The sequence below is a fragment of the Dasypus novemcinctus genome, chromosome 20 (genome assembly GCF_030445035.2).
Source record: "Dasypus novemcinctus isolate mDasNov1 chromosome 20, mDasNov1.1.hap2, whole genome shotgun sequence".
Classification (NCBI taxonomy): Eukaryota; Metazoa; Chordata; class Mammalia; order Cingulata; family Dasypodidae; genus Dasypus; species Dasypus novemcinctus.
This window is the reverse complement of record NC_080692.1, coordinates 24,440,652-24,456,625: the sequence shown is the minus strand read 5'-3', so window position 1 is coordinate 24,456,625 and position 15,974 is coordinate 24,440,652. Positions and strand designations below refer to the sequence as shown.

Sequence of the window (15,974 nt, the reverse complement as noted above, 5' to 3'; positions counted from 1 at the left end):
TTCTTTCTCTGTGGTCTTACTTCAAGACCTTCCAGGGGGAAGTGGCTGTGGCTCAAGCAATTGAGCCCAGACCACATGGTGCAGAGAGGTGCTGTCCCCTGCATGGCACTATGCTCCATGTGGCGAACTGACACACCAAAAATTCAATGACGCAACCAGAAAAAAAAGCAGACCTTCCAGGAATCAGACACAGCATAATCATCTTAGATTGTAAATGTCAAATCTTTTTTTTTGAAATATGCTGATATATTGCATTTACACTCATATAAATTGATACAATACATTTATGGGTAGAATAATTTTTTTAGGATGTACCAGGGAGTGAACCCAAAACCTCATGCATGCAAAGCAGGTACTCAACCCCTGAGCTACTCCTGCTCCACTGATTTTCCTTTAAAATGCTTATCTACTTTTTTTTTCTTATTTTTTTCTTTTTCTTTTTTACTATATATTTTTTTTTTTTTTAAGATACATAGATCACACAAAATGTTACATTAAAAAATATGGGAGTTTCCCATATACCCCACTCCCCACACCCCCCACCCCTCCCACCTCGGCAGCTTTTCACTGGTGTGGTACATTCGTTGCATTTGATGAGTACATTTTGGAGCATTGTTACACTGCATGGATTATAGTTTATACTGTAGTTTATGCTCTCTTCCAGTCCATTCAGTGGGTTATGGCAGGATATATAATGTCCTGCATCTGTCCCTGCAGTATCATTGAGGACAACTCCAAGTTCTGAAAATGCACCAATATCACACCTCTTTTTCCCTCTCCCTGCCTTCAGCAACTCATGTGGCCACTATCTCCATGTCAATGATATACTTTCTTCCATTGCTAGAGTCACAATAATTGTATAGTAGAATACCAGTAAGTCCACTCTAATCCATATTTTATTTCTCCATCCTGAGGACCCTGGGATGGTGATGTCCACTCCACCTCTAAATTGAGAGGGGGCTTAGATCCCACATGGCTGATGGATGGAATTCTCCTGCTTGCAGTTGTAGACACTCTTGGTTCCCTGGTGTGGTGGTTAACCATCCTCACCTCCCCATTAGCTGACCTGGGTAAGTCCAACGAACTGGAGAGTAGGAGTTGCAACTCTGCTGAGGCTCAGGGCGCAGCTGGCACATAAACAGTTCAGAGATTCAAGTCTCCTGAGCATAAACCAACCCCAATGCCAGCGACAGGTCCAGTAAACGTGACAGAAGAGGCAAGTGCAGAGAGGTCTCATCTGAGTCTAACTCCATCACACTCAGGAGCACAAATTCCAAAGTAGGGTCCACTGGCAAAGCAGTGAACTCCAGAGTCATTTGCCATGACCATAGGACCTGGTCCATAGCCCTCAGGAGTACCACTACCTGGGCTTGTATGTACTTTGGCTGTCTCTGATATCCTGCTGAGATGCACATAAGCGTAACCCCTTTGATGACCTCCCAACCTATTTTGGAGTCTCTTAGCCATATAACCTCATTTGTCTTTACCATTTCCTCTTCTGTAAATGCCAAATCTTTACCAACCTTCTTTGTAGTTAGGTCCTACTCTGTCTGTGCGCAGACCCTATTTATACGTGCATTCCATAAACTCAGACATAGGTCTCTCCAAGTAGGTACAAGCTGATTGAAAATGGGCTCCAATGAACATAGTTCTACAGTCAGAATAGTTAGCAGATGGACAGGCTTGAGAAATGTGATGGTCCAAATCATCATAACCAGCAATGAGCAGCCCCACGCCATGTGGTTACTGGCCATTTTGTTGTATTGGTATTTGGGTCTTGCTCGCAGTTAGAGATAAGACAGGGAAGGAGGTCCATCAAGCACAAATCTGGAACCCAAATACTCCTGGTGTATGAAATTACATAACATTCTATGATCAGTAGTAGATCCTGCAATTGAGATACTGAAAACGTTTTCAACATGGAGAATTTTTTTAAACTGATAGGTTGCAAGCTCTGACTGAGCCCTCTTCAGTGCAACTAACAGTGCTTGGGCTGAACCTTGCTTGACAGCTCCCATTGCATATTCATTTGATGACTCCTGCCCTGAGGGCTCCAAGCAGTGACATCTTTGTCACTTGGTTGGCAAACATGATTCCTGTGTTGGCCTGGCAGCATCCTCCTATAAAGCCTCGGATCTCTGAGTTGTTTCTTTGTGATTAGATTCGGGTTAAACATTTTTGATATGTTTTCAGTCCATCACATTGGGAGGCATATCATCTGTTTACCCGTTACTGAGATTGAGTTTGATCACTTGGTTAAGATGATGTCTGCCAGACTTCTCCCTTGTAAAAGTGCTTATTCTCTCTCTGTAGTTAATAATCCATCTATGAAGTGACATGTTAAGGCTATATGACTATCCTGTTTCCAACAAACTTTCACTTGGTGGTTTTAGCATCCACCTGTGATTCTTGCCAGAATCAACTTTTACAATAGTGGTTGCAAAATGGTGTTTAAAAAATTCTATCTTTTATTTGTTGGTATTCATCTGTAAAGAAGAGTTTTCCCTTCTCCCACCACCACTCTTTATATTTTGGTATTGCTATGGACTCATGGTTACTATTTATTTATTATTTTATTGTGATAGTGTGTATAAATACATAAAAAATGTCCCTTTTAACCATTTTTAAGTGTACAATTCAGTGGCATTAATTACATTTACCATGTTGTGTTACCATCGTCACCATCCATCTAAAACAGAAACTCTGTACCCATTAAGCAGTAACTCCCTAGTCCTCTTCTTCCAGTCCCTGGTAACCTCTAATCTACCTTTTGCCTCTGTGATTTTGCCTAAAGTGGAATCATGCAATATTTGTTCTTATGTGTCTGGCTTACTTCACTCAACATGAAGGTTTGAAGGTCATCCATGTTGGTGCATGGTCAGAACTTCATTCCTTTATACGACTGAACAACGTTCCATTGGATGGAGAGACCATGTTTTGTTTATCCATTCATCTGTTGATTGGCACTTGGGTTGTTTCCAGCTTTTGGCTATTGTGAATAATATTGCTATGAATATGGGTTTACTGTATCTGTTTGAGTCCCTGCTTTCAGTTCTTTTGGGTACATACCTAGGAGTGGAATTGCTGGGTCTTCTGTTTAACTTTTTGAGGAACTTTCAAATTTTTCCATAGCCATGAACCATTTATCATTCCTACCAGCATTGTATGAGAGTTCCATTTTCTCCACATTTTTTTAAACTTGTATTACTAACTTTTTAAATTATAGTCATCCTAGTGGGTCTAGGTAGTATCTCACTGTAGTTTTGATTTGCAATAATGGCTAATGATGTTGAGCATCTTTTCCTAAGCTTATTGGCAGCGTGTTTATCCTCCTTGGAGAATGTCTATTCAGATCCTTTGCCCATTTTGTAATTGGGTTATTTGTCTTTTTATTTTCTGTGGCCTTTTGACATATCCTATCAGTCTTTTACTTTTCATCACCACAAGGAATCTTAGGCTCACCTTGAATTTTCCTATCCCAGTCTTGGAACCAGTCATTTAGAGAATGATATTTAGTCTTTGACTGAAATTTGCTTAACTCAAGTTAACAGTCTTTAGACTTAATTACTTGGTTTCATTATAAACTTAGTCTACTAGGTTCTCTTAAATACTTCAAACTGCATTTATAAATTTAGTATTTTTTATTTTGTCTAATCCATCCCTTTTTAAAAAATTTCTTTCCCCTTCCCCCCGCCCCCCTGTTGTCTGCTCTCTGTGTCCATTCGCTGTGTGTTCTTCTGTGTCCGCTTGTATTCTTGTCAGAGGCACCGGGAATCTGTGTCTCTTTTTGTTGCGTCATTTTGCTGCATCAGCTCTCCATGTGTGTGGCGATACCCTGGGCAGGCTGCCCTATTTTTCGCACTGGGCGGCTCTCCTTACAGGGTGTACTCCTTGCGTGTGGGGCTCCCCTACATGGGGGACACCCACCCTCTTTGCGTGTATCAGCACTGCACGTGGGCCAGCTCATCACACGGGCCAGGAGGCCCTGGGCTTGAACCCTGGACCTCCCACGCGGTAGGCGGATGCTCTATCCGTTGAGCCACATCCGCTTCCCTTTCTAATGGGTTTGGATTTGCAACCTGCTTTATTTATGAGTCCAAATTACACCTTCACCCTAGTAGATGGAAGTCTGGGAACCCCACCCTAACTGTAGCTACTCTTGGAATCTCTTCCCTTTAGCCTAACCTAATACCAGAGCCTTTCCTTAGTCTTCCTAGCTGAGAGTCCCAACGCTATAGGTATTTTAATGACATCCATGGGGATCCCCACATCTCTGCAAGCCCCTACTCTACACACAGCTCCATAATCCTGCTAATGACTGAGCCCTGGGCCTGGACCCTGCGACCCCAGGCCTAACTCTGGGGTGTGGAGGGTAGAAGGGTGTGTGCCGCTTTCACCCACGATCAGGATTTTCCTGGCCAGAGGAGCATCTCTGCCCTAGTCACAAGGCTGCTTGAGGCCCCAGAATGCTCCTTATCGGGCGTGGTCTGGATTTTGGCTGCCCCCTGGTGGCCGAACAGGGATTCTGCGCCCAGATTGTCCTACTGCCTTCTCCTGGACCCAATTCTTCTAGCTCCTAGGCCAGGACGATAAATGAGCAGCTCAGGAGTGCCAGGCGTCTGATGTCCCCCAAAGCTTGCCTGTGTGTGTAAAGCAAGCAGGGTTTCTGCGAGTCCCAGGGATCTGGGGAAGCCCCCTGAGGGAGGCCCTCGGATGCGGACAGAGGGGCTCAGCCACGCCTGTCGGTGGTGGTTGAGGACTGTGTTTAGTATAAGCCAAACAACGCTCCAGAGCATATCCTCCTTTAAAAGCCCTTGCTTTTCTAGCCTATCTTAGTCCAGACTATAGACCACACGCACAGTATCGTGAATAGGATTTCAGGGAGCTAGTGGACTCCTCGGGGAGGCCCCAGGAACCCCGAGGGTGTGTAGAAGCCCTACTCCAGGTCTCTGCTCCTACTAGCCTCTCAGAAGCTTGACGCCCTCAAATGGATTTGCTGCCCTTCTGAGGGGGTCGACAAGTCCACTCAGCAGCAAGGCTCCTGGGGAGGGAGGGAGGACCCTGGGAAAAAGTTTCTTCTCATAAGACTTCGTAGGAAGTAACGTTTGCTTCAGAGATACAGGTAGAGCTGCCTCGTGTCCATTAATAGCTGTTCCTCTTGTAAAAATATCTGAGAAAGACAAACAACAGAGGTGGGTAATTTGCATACTCTCAAAACAGACAAAGCCTCTGAACTGCCCAGTTTGTGGGATCCCAGTGAAATAAAAGGCAAACCACTCTTTGGAAGGATTTCCTAAAGCAATTGCTCTTCAACTCTGTTTTAGTTGAACTCAGATGGTTTGAAACCTCCCTAAGGTTTCCAGAGGTAAAATATTTAGGGATTCCAAAACCTCATGCTGGCCTACTTCTAGAAGGGTATGGGAGCAAACTGATCCATGTACCTAAGACACACCTTTAAAGGGATTTTTCTTTTGGTTAGGTACTATACATTTGCTCCATAAATATTCACTTACTGCATATTGGCCAAGAGAGTTTTAGAGCTGGCAGGAACTTGAGGGATCTTTTAATCTCATTCTTTTATTCTCAGATAAGCAGGATGAGGACCAGAGAGGCAAAATATCCTTCCTTCCTTCCTTCCTTCCTTCCTTCCTTCCTCCCTCCCTCCCTCCCTCCCTCCCTCCCTCCCTCCCTCCCTCCCTCCCTCCCTCCCTCCCTCCCTCCCTCCCTCCCTCCCTCCCTCCCTCCCTCCCTCCCTCCCTCCCTCCCTCCCTCCCTCCCTCCCTCCCTCCCTCCCTCCCTCCCTCCCTCCCTCCCTCCCTCCCTCCCTCCCTCCCTTCCTTCCTTCCTTCCTTCCTTCCTTCCTTCCTTCCTTCCTTCCTTCCTTCCTTCCTTCCTTCCTTCCTTCCTTCCTTCCTTCCTTCCTTCCTTCCTTCCTTCCTTCCTTCCTTCCTTCCTTCCTTCCTTCCTTCCTTCCTTCCTTCCTTCCTTCCTTCCTTCCTTCCTTCCTTCCTTCCTTCCTTCCTTCCTTCCTTCCTTCCTTCCTTCCTTCCTTCCTTCCTTCCTTCCTTCCTTCCTTCCTTCCTTAGTATTGCTCACTTCCTTGTGCCAGCCTCTGGGCTGTGTATGAGGAATAAAAGAAGAAAAGGCACTGACAGTAATCTAACGTGGTGGAGAGGTATGTAAGCTGTTTAGTTTGCCAAAAGGCTGCCAATGCAAAGTACCAGAAATGGGTTGGCTTTTATAATGGGAAATTAAAAAAAAATAATAATGGTGCTGGGGCAAGTGGTGAGCAGGGCCCCAAATCCAGCCTGCACTTCACTGGGAAGAAGAGCTGCCTTTTCCTAATTTGTATGAAGGCACAGTAAGGGCTACTGGCAAAGGCATGGAAATGCAAAAGAGCAAGGTGTGTCCTGGGAGCTATTCGCTCAGAATTGCTGGTGTAAAGGGTCAGAGTGGGAAGTGATGAGTCTGGATGGGTGGGAGGGGCCAGGAGGGCTAAAGGACCCTACCACTCCCCATTTTAGTTTCCTGGCTGCCAAAGCAAATACCACGTAAAGGGTTGGCTTAAACAACCGGGGCTAAGAGAAGTCCAAATTCAAGGCAGTGCTTTCTCCGGGAAGGCTGTGGGCATTCTGGGGCTGGCTGCCGGAGAGGCTTGGTCCTTGATTTTACTGTCCCGTGGCAGTGCACATGGTGGCCTCTCCCGGCTTCTCTCCTTTGACTTTCAGCTTCTGGCTGCTTCCTGAGCCTCCTCTGTCTGACTTGCCTGCTATTAAAGGAGTCCTGAATCCAGATTAAAGCCCAGCCTGATTCACTTGGGCCAACTGAAGGGACACCTTGGAGAGATTTTCTTTACAGTGGGTTCACTCTCACAGGAACGGATGAAGTTGAAGGACATGCTTTTCTGGGGTGCACAGCTCCACGCCGCCACATTAGCTGGTGATGCTGGGAATGGAAACTGCCTGCCTTCCTGCCAGGCCGTTGCCCTTTCTGCTGCCCCATACTGCCTCCGCAGGGCGCTGGGTGCCGGGCGCTGGGCTGGGGACGGGTGAGGTTACAATGAGGACTACTGTCAACTGAACCAGTTCACACTCCCGGGGCAGCGTATGGGAGTCCCGATTGCTCTCACGCTTGACAACATTTAGTACTGTCAGGCTTTTGAATTTTTGCCAATCTGGAGGTTGTATAGTCTGTGGTTTTATTTGTAGTTCACCGGTGTCGAATGAGGTTGGACACTTTTTATGTGTTTATTACCCTTTTGTATATCCTTTCCTTGTGAATGTTCAAGGCATTTGTTTGCCTTCTATGTGTCTAGGTTCTCACTGTCTCTCAGATTTTGCCTGGATAATCTGTACTATCCTGTCAACACTTTGATGCCTTTTCTGTTATTTAAAAACAAATTATCCATTATTTTTAGTTTCTGTTAGCCAGAGGTTTAGACTGCAAAATGTAGTCTGTTATTACTGGAAATTGGAATTTCTCTACTCCTTTCTTTAACAAAGTATTTTTGAATGAACTATTTCTGGTGTATGAGCACGTGTACATAACCAATCACACATGTAATTGTGACTCAGCTTAAAAAATGAAACATTACCTATAAATTAGAGGTCCTTTCCATATTTCTTTCCCCTCTTTTTTCCTCCAGAAGTAGTCAATATCCTGAATTTAATTCCATTAATTTCCATGTTTTAATACTTTTCTACAAATAGCTCTATAATCTAGATACATTTTGCTTGTTTTAAAATTTATTATAAATGGTGTTAAGCTGTATGTTTTTACTAGCTAGCTTTTTTGTGCTCTGTGTGTGGTTTGTGTGTATGTATATATTTTTGAAATTTACCCATGTGGGCACATTTAGTGTTAGTTTTCATTTTTACTGTTGTATTGTATTTATATAACATTTCATGAATTTACAGTAATGAAATATCCATTTTTCTGTTGTTGGATATTAGTGTGGATTTCACTTTTTTGCTACTAAAAACGGTGCCCAAATGAGCATTCTTGCATACGTTTTTTTGTGCACATGAACAAGAATTTCTGTAGATTATATACCTAGGAATGATATTTATTTATTTATTTATTTTCTCTGCGGTACCAGGGCTGGGGATTGAACCCAGGACCTTGTATGTGGGCAGCTGGCACTCAACCCACTGAGCCACATCAGCTCCCTATACCTGGGAATGAAATGTCAATCATAGGTAGAAATGTATATCTTATACAGAATGTGGCCAAATTGCTCTCCAAAATAATTTTATCCTTTTATATTCCCATTAACAATGTGTCAGTGTTCTGGTTGTTCCAAATCTTTGCCAATTCTTGGTATCACCAGATATTTTAACTTTTGCTAAGTCTGATAGGTGTGAAATGGTATCTTGTTTTAATATGCATTATTAAATGATTGCACATCTTTAAAAAAATTTTTGGCATTGACTTCCTTCTTCGGTAATTTGCCTATATATTCCTTGGCTGCTTTTCAGTTGGGTTGTTTTCTTTTTCTTACTGATGTGTAGGTTTTTTGTTTGTTTTAACCGTCTGTCTAGTAACCCTTTGTCAGTTATATGCCATAAATATCTTCTCTCAGTCAGTGACTTGTCTTTTCCCTTTGTTTATGGTGTCTTTCAATAGACAGAAGTTTTACATTTTAATATAATCAAATTTATTGATGCTTCATAGTCTTCTAGCTCAGTGAATATCAACACCTGCTCAGTTGCTCAGGAGTCATCCTTGTCTCCCACCCCTCCCTCACTTCCCACATCCAATCAGTTAGAAAGTTCTATGTATTTTTTTCCTAAATAGCTCTAGAATCCATCTTCTTCTTTAAAAAAAAAAAATTTATTGAAGTATATCACTCATACATAAACATACATAAACAGTAAGTGTATAATAATAGTTGTGAACTTACAAAACAAACATATATAACATCATACAGGATTCTCATAATTCACCCTACCACCATAACGTGCATTGTTGTTAAACCTTTTTAACTAATGATTAAAGAGCATTGTCAAAATGTTACTACTAACCAAAGTATTTTTCCCCCAACCCACCCTGTTATTATCTTGTATCGTTTGTATGTGAACATACATACAATTAAGTGTATAGTAAAAACTGTGAACTTACAAAGCATCATACATAACAACTTACATAACAACTTACATAACAACTTACATACAGAGCTCCCATACATCATCCCTCCACCAACACCTTGCATTATCATGAGACATTTGTTAAAATGATGAAAGAATATTGTCAAAATCTTACTCTTAATCATAGTCCTTATCTTACATTTGGTATGTTTTCCTCCAACCCACCCTATTTTTATTTATTTTATTTATTTATTTTTTTTAAAGATTTATTTTTTATTTATTTAATTCCCCTCCCCTCCCCCGGTTGTCTGTTTTCTGTGTCTTTTTGCTGCGTCTTGTTTCTTTGTCCGCTTCTGTTGTCGTCAGCGGCACGGGAAGTGTGGGCGGCGCCATTCCTGGGCAGGCTGCTCCCTCCTTCGCGCTGGGCGGCTCTCCTTATGGGTGCACTCCTTGCGCATGGGGCTCCCCTACGCGGGGGACACCCCTGTGTAGCACGGCACTCCTTGCGCGCATCAGCACTGCGCATGGGCCAGCTCCACACGGGTCAAGGAGGCCCGGGGCTTGAACCGGGGACCTCCCATGTGGTAGACGGACGCCCTAACCACTGGGCCAAAGTCCATTTCCCTATTTTTATTTTTAAAATATATTTTTTATGACAGAAGTTGTAAACTTACAAATCAATCATGCACATGTGCACAATTTCCAAACAACACCCCTCTACCAACACATAACACTGTGGTGGAACATTTGTTACAGGTAAATAATCTGATTGTTACTATGTCCATAAAGTACATTTGGCTCACATTTTCCATACTGCCTCATTATTCAACACTATACATCTTTTGCATAGATGCAAGAATATTATATTACTACTTCTAACCACAGTCCATAGGTCACTCCAGTTGTATTTTTCCCATGCTTCTCCACATTCCCAACACCATGCAGTAGTGATGTACATTTGCTCTAGCTCACAAAGGACACTCTTGCATCTGTACCATCAACCACAATTCTCATCCACCTCTTGGTTTACTGGGCTATTCAGTTACTAGATTATTTTCTAGCATTCTGTCAATTGGCATTTACATACCTAGACTACCATTTTCAGCCACATCCCCATTTATAAACTAGCTGTTACTATGTGTTACCATGCACTCTATAAATTTCCACACTTTTATGGTAAAGCTAATTAAAACCTCTACATACATTAAACATCAGTAGTCCATCTCAGCCCTGCTCTTATCTCCCTGAAGAATCTACCACCTACCACCAGGTCATGAAGATATTTTCCTACAATTTTCTAGAAGTTTTATGGTTCTTGCTTTTATTTTTAGGTTTTTGGTCCATTTTCAGTTAATTTTTGGATAAGGTATGAGATAGTGGTCCTCTTTCCTTCTTTCAGCTATGGATATCCAGTTCTTTCAGCACTATTTGTTGAATGGACTGTTCTGACCGAGCTGTGTGGGTTTGACAGACTAGTAAAAAATCACCTGACCATATATTTGAGGGTCTGTTTCTGAACCATAAATTTGGTTCCATTGGTCTATGTGTCTGTCTTTATGCAGTACCATGCTGTTTTTACTACTATAGCTAAGTAATATGATTTAAATTCTGGAGATGAGTGTTCGCTTTTCCTTTTTATGATGTTTCTGGCTATTCAGAACCCCTTACCCTTACAAATAAATTTGATAATCATATTTTCCATTTTTTAAAAATGCTAGTAGAATTTTTATCAGGATTGCATGGAATCTGCATATCAATTTTAGTAGAATTGATATCTTAATGATAGTCTTCCAATCCATGAGCATGGAATGTTCTTCCAATTATTTAGGACTTTTTTGATTTCTTTTAACATTGAGTTGCAGTTTTCTGAATACAAGTGCTTTACATTGTTGGTTAAGTTTATTCCTGACTATTTGAGTTTTATCTGTCATACTTTATTTTCACCACTCTTTTGACACTTTCAGTTACTTTTATTGATATAATCTTCATTTCTAGACTCTCTTCCAGGCCTCTCTCTCTTGCCTTTTCTTTTCAGGCTCTAGCACACGCTTTAGTATTTCCTGAAAATCTGGTCTCTTGCTTAGAGATTCTCTCAGTTTCTGTTTATCTGTGAATATTCTAATCTTGCCCTCATTTTTGAAAGACAGTCTTGCTGGATATAAGACTCTTGGTTGAAAGTTTTTCTCTTGTAGTTTCTTAAATATATCAGACTACTATCTTCTTGCCTTCATGGTCTCTGGTGAGAAATCAGCACTTAATCTTATTGGGTATCCCATATATATATATATATATATATATATATGTATTTTTAAAGCAAGTAATTTTGTTTCCTATAATCTTAGCGCTGGAAATCATATCAGAAGTTTTTTGTTTGTTTGTTTTTTTGATCTGGCTCTCTGCCTTCCAACATGCAAATTTAAGTTCCATTTATTGTTTCCCTCACACTTCTTTTGGAATTGAACATCTGGTAGGTAGTTTTATAGTAATGCCTTTTAATACTCTTACAGACAATAATGTTACTCTTTCATTTTTCTATCATATTAAGCAATCCAAACTCATATAATTCCAGTTAGATATTTACAATTTATGTGAAATTGTATTAAAGCCTGAAAATAGTTTTTAAAATAACTATGTAACACTTTACGAATTATGTGTCTTATATAATTACACATCTAAACATCACTGTCCATCAACTGAAAAACCAATCATATATTATACCATTCATTTTAATCATGTTTGCTATTTGGCTGACATGTCATATAAAAACAATAGTTTTATGTTTAATAAAAATATTATTATTATGAAGACATGTTTTTTAATGTAGACGGTTGTTTTAGTTTCCTCTGCTGATCAAAGCAATATCATGAAGTGGGTGGGCTCTAAATGATGGACTTTTTTAGCTTATGGTGTGAGGCTCTGAGAACGTGCAAATCAAGGAGATGCTTTCTTTCAGAAGACCAGCTGCTGGGGTCCCTTTGCTCTTCTATGATATGGAAAAGCAAAATGGTGGTGTCTCCTGCTCTCTCCCTTCTCTTCTTCATTCATTGCTTTCAGCTTTTTGCTTCCATGGCCTTCTCTCTCTCTTTCTCTCTCTCACGCTCTTTTTTGCTCTCTCTTGCTCTCACTATTGTGCTCTTTATTCCATCTATAAAGGACTCTGATGACTTAAATCCAGAAAATATCCTCACAGTATCAGACCAGTGACTGCTTCAAGTAAACACCTGTACACCATAACCTCTGATACAGGTTCCTGGGCTGGCAACACTTGGCCCCACCGTGGATCACCCTTCTTCAATCTCACCCACTCCTCTGTGTGGTTTGTTTCTTTTTCTCCTTCCCCTCCCTTCTCATTGCTCTGCATTAGAATCCAAACTGCTGTCCAGAAAGAATCTTTTCCTTCCAGAACTTTTATTCCTTGCAGCCTGCATCAATGTCGGTACACTGTACAATCCCGGGAGACCACAGTGCACGTGTAGTCAACAAGCGGGCAGTGAAATGGCTCTGGTGAAGAAGCTGATGAAGAAGTTTGGGGCCAGGCTGGAGCAGAAGCCTTTGGAGCCATAATCTTGCAAAAACACTTAAATAGTAAGTTTGACAACGTTCTGGAGGCTAGCCCCTTATATGTTATGCACTGCTTTTCTCTTGTTGTTCTCAGAATTCTCTCTTTGTCTTTAGCATTTGGCATTCTGATGAGTATGTGTCTTGGAGTTGGTCTATTCGGATTTTTTTTTGATAGGAGTACATTGTGCTTCTTGGACATGGATATCTATGTCCTTCAATAGGGTTGGGAAACTTTCTACCATTATTTCTTCAAATATTTCTTCTGCCCTTTTCCCTTCTCTTCTCCTTCTGGGACATCTGTGACATGTATGTCTGCATGCCTTTTGCTGTCATTTAGTTCCCTGAGACCTTGTTCAATTTTTTCCATTCTTTTCTTCATCTGTTCTTTTGTATGTTCACTTTCAGAGGGCATTTCTTCAAGCTCACCAAGCCTTTCTTTTGTCTCCTCAAATCTGCTACTATATGATTTCATTTTTAAAAAATTTTCATTTATTAGACCTTTCATTCCCATAAGATCTGCTTTTTCTATGTATGCTTTCGAATTCTTCTTTATGCTCATCCAATGTCTTCTTAATATCCTTAATCTCTTTAGCCATCTCATTGTATTTATTAAGAAGATTTGTTTGAACATTGATGATTAGTGTCTCAACTCCTTTATGATATCTGGAGGCTTATCTTGTTCCTTTAACTGGGCCTTAGCTTCCTGTTTCTTGGTGTGGATTGTAGTTTATTGTTGGTGTCTTAGCATCCGGATTATTAGAGTATTTATTCTGGGTGCAGTTTTTCTCTTTAGTTTAGGGTTTCCTGCCCTTTCTCCCTTGCTGTTTGTACAGTAGGAGCCGAGGATGTAATTGATGCTATAAGCTGTGGAGGCTCAAGCTCCCCTCATTGCACCAGGGACAAATGAAGCTTCTTCCACCTTTCTCCTTTGCCAGGGGTAGGGACAGAGTCACAGTTGTGTGAAATAATCCAAGTTATGCAGGCTTAGACTGTAGTTGCTCAGAGAGACTGATGATGTTTCACACCCATTTCTCCCCTGCCTGGGGCAGGGATGTAGCTGCAGGTGTGAGCAGCAATTTATGCAGTGCAGGTCCAAGATGACCGCAGCTGCCCCAGCAGACTTCTGATTTTCAGTCTGTGCCAGCCAAAGATACCTGCAGTTATATGGATAGGCTGGTACAGGGCCCACCGGTCTCCTCCCTAATAGAGGTGGGGCTGACGCCTAGGCTAGGCCTACAAGCCAATCTGGGTGAAAGAAACCAGTTCCTACCATCACTGTGATTTTCGGTCCTGGCTTCCCCTTAGACTGGGGTCAAATGGCGGCCACTGGCCTCTTTCTAACTTGGGCTGTTTCACACCCCAGCTGTTCCCAGGGTTATATCTTAGCCAGCCTAGTCTACCAATCAGTAGCCAAAAATTGGCAGCCAACCATCTCCTCCCCTATCTTTGGGAAATGGAGCTTCCAATTCCAGCCACAAAATAGCTCCTGGGGCAGCTTGTGCTGCCAGAGTAGGATGATCACTGACCTCACGGCTTGGCCGGTAATTTCCCGGAGAGACTGTTGCAGGTTCCTGCAGCTTCCTCCCTGCTGTAGTGGCACTTGGGCCTAGGCTAGAGCTGCAATCTAATCTGGATGGAAAGAAGCTGGTCCCCACCAGCACTGTGATTTTCAGTCCACCCCACTTCCCCTTGCTCCAGGCATGGAGTTAAGATGGCGGCTCCTGGCCTCTTTCTGACTTGGACAGGTTCAAACTTTAGCTGTTCTCAGGATTATACTTTAGCCCGCTAAATTTACTCATCAGCAGCTGAAATTGGTGCCCAACCATCTCTTCCTCCCCCAGTTTTGGAAAATGGAGCTTTCAACCAGCTGCAGAACAGCTCCTGAGGTGGCTCGTGCCTCCACTGGAGGAGGGGCACTGGCCTCCGTGGCATGGAGTGCTCTACTTATGAGTGTTCTCAGCAGATGGGCAGCCTCCTCCTTCCATTCCTTCAAGGATGTTGTAGGATGCTCTTGTGGCCTCCTAGAGCCCCCTAACAGGTGCTTCAGCTAGCTCCAGATAGCTCTGGGTGATTACTAACTGCCCTGTAGCAGGAGCTGACTCTATGAGCACTGTACTCTGCCACCATCTTGCTGATTGACCCTCCATCCTCTCCTTTTTATCCTCACTACCACCAACCTCATCTGGGCCACCATCATCTCCTTCATGAGTGGCTAAAATGGGTTCCTCTGCATTGATATTGCAAACCCTTCCCCTCTTGCTGCTACTAATGGATCCTCCCCACTGCACTTGGAGTAGCATTTTACAGTTACACATTTGATCATTTAATTCTGCTGCTTAAAACCCTTTAGCAGATATCAGGTTTCATCTGGAGATACAGAGAGCTGGAGAGAGTATTGCTCCCACATATACTATAATAGCTGGAAAAACTGCAAGTAAATGACTTTTCTTGAACTCATGAGATCATTGAAGTCATGGGGCAAAGAATCTGAAATCTAAAGAGAGAAGGACTTGCAGAGAGAAATAGGGGCTGAACTTCGCTTACCTAAGAAGACTAAACTAGAAAATTTAAATAAATTATTATAAAGGCCTAGAGTGGGCTATTGAGAGAGTGTGAAGAACCTGGGAACAGTAGACGAATAGGGATTTGCACCCTCTTGTAGGCTTTTACTTCAGAAGCCCCACCAGTCACCCACAGGGAGGAGAGGGGGGACTTCTGAGAAAGCACCACCTTCACCTAGTGGAGCTGGCTGGGAGCAAAGTGGTCAGCAGCCACCAAAAGTCCAAAAAAGACAAGTTTTAATATGTAAGGGAAGGTTATCAAAACCTACAATGCATCTTTGACAGACCTGGAGCAGTTAACATCTGCTCCTAAGACTTCCACTAAAGATACAAGAAAAAGAAGATACTCATGCTTTCTGTCTGCTTGCTGTGGCAGCAAGATTGAATGGGGGAATACAGGGAATTCTAAAAACATGGAGAAGGGGAAATAATCATTGCAACTCAGAAATAAACTTAAAAACAGCAAATAGCCTTTTTACTCCACCAGGAAAAAAAAAAAAAAGGAAAAGAAAAAGAAAAAACCCTATAGGCTGGGGAGTGGGTGTAGCTCAGTGGTTGAACACCTACTTCCAATGCACAAGGTCCCAGGTTCAATCCCTGGTGCCTTCTTAAAAAACAAACAAACCTTTAGGCTGAGGTCCCTGGTGGAAACCCACTGAAAGTAGGAGAGGGGAGTAAGGCGGGAAAAGAAGCTTTCCTCTGGGGAGGGCAGCAACACTTGTGAGGCCCAGCATTGCATCTGGATGAGGGGCAGGAACACTTGTGA

General features: G+C 42.4%; 1 non-coding gene and 1 pseudogene across 1 annotated transcript; one reads left to right on the top strand and one right to left on the bottom strand.

Annotated features, from left to right (window-relative positions):
• Nucleotides 1-1,563: 1,563 nt before the first annotated feature.
• LOC101437459 (proteasome subunit alpha type-1 pseudogene) lies at nucleotides 1,564-2,116 on the bottom strand (annotated as a pseudogene).
• A 13,362-nt stretch (nucleotides 2,117-15,478) lies between these two features.
• LOC111766785 (small nucleolar RNA SNORA31) lies at nucleotides 15,479-15,609 on the top strand. Its single transcript, XR_002798753.2, has one exon. It is a non-coding gene; the product is annotated as a small nucleolar RNA SNORA31 (small nucleolar RNA).
• Nucleotides 15,610-15,974: the final 365 nt, after the last annotated feature.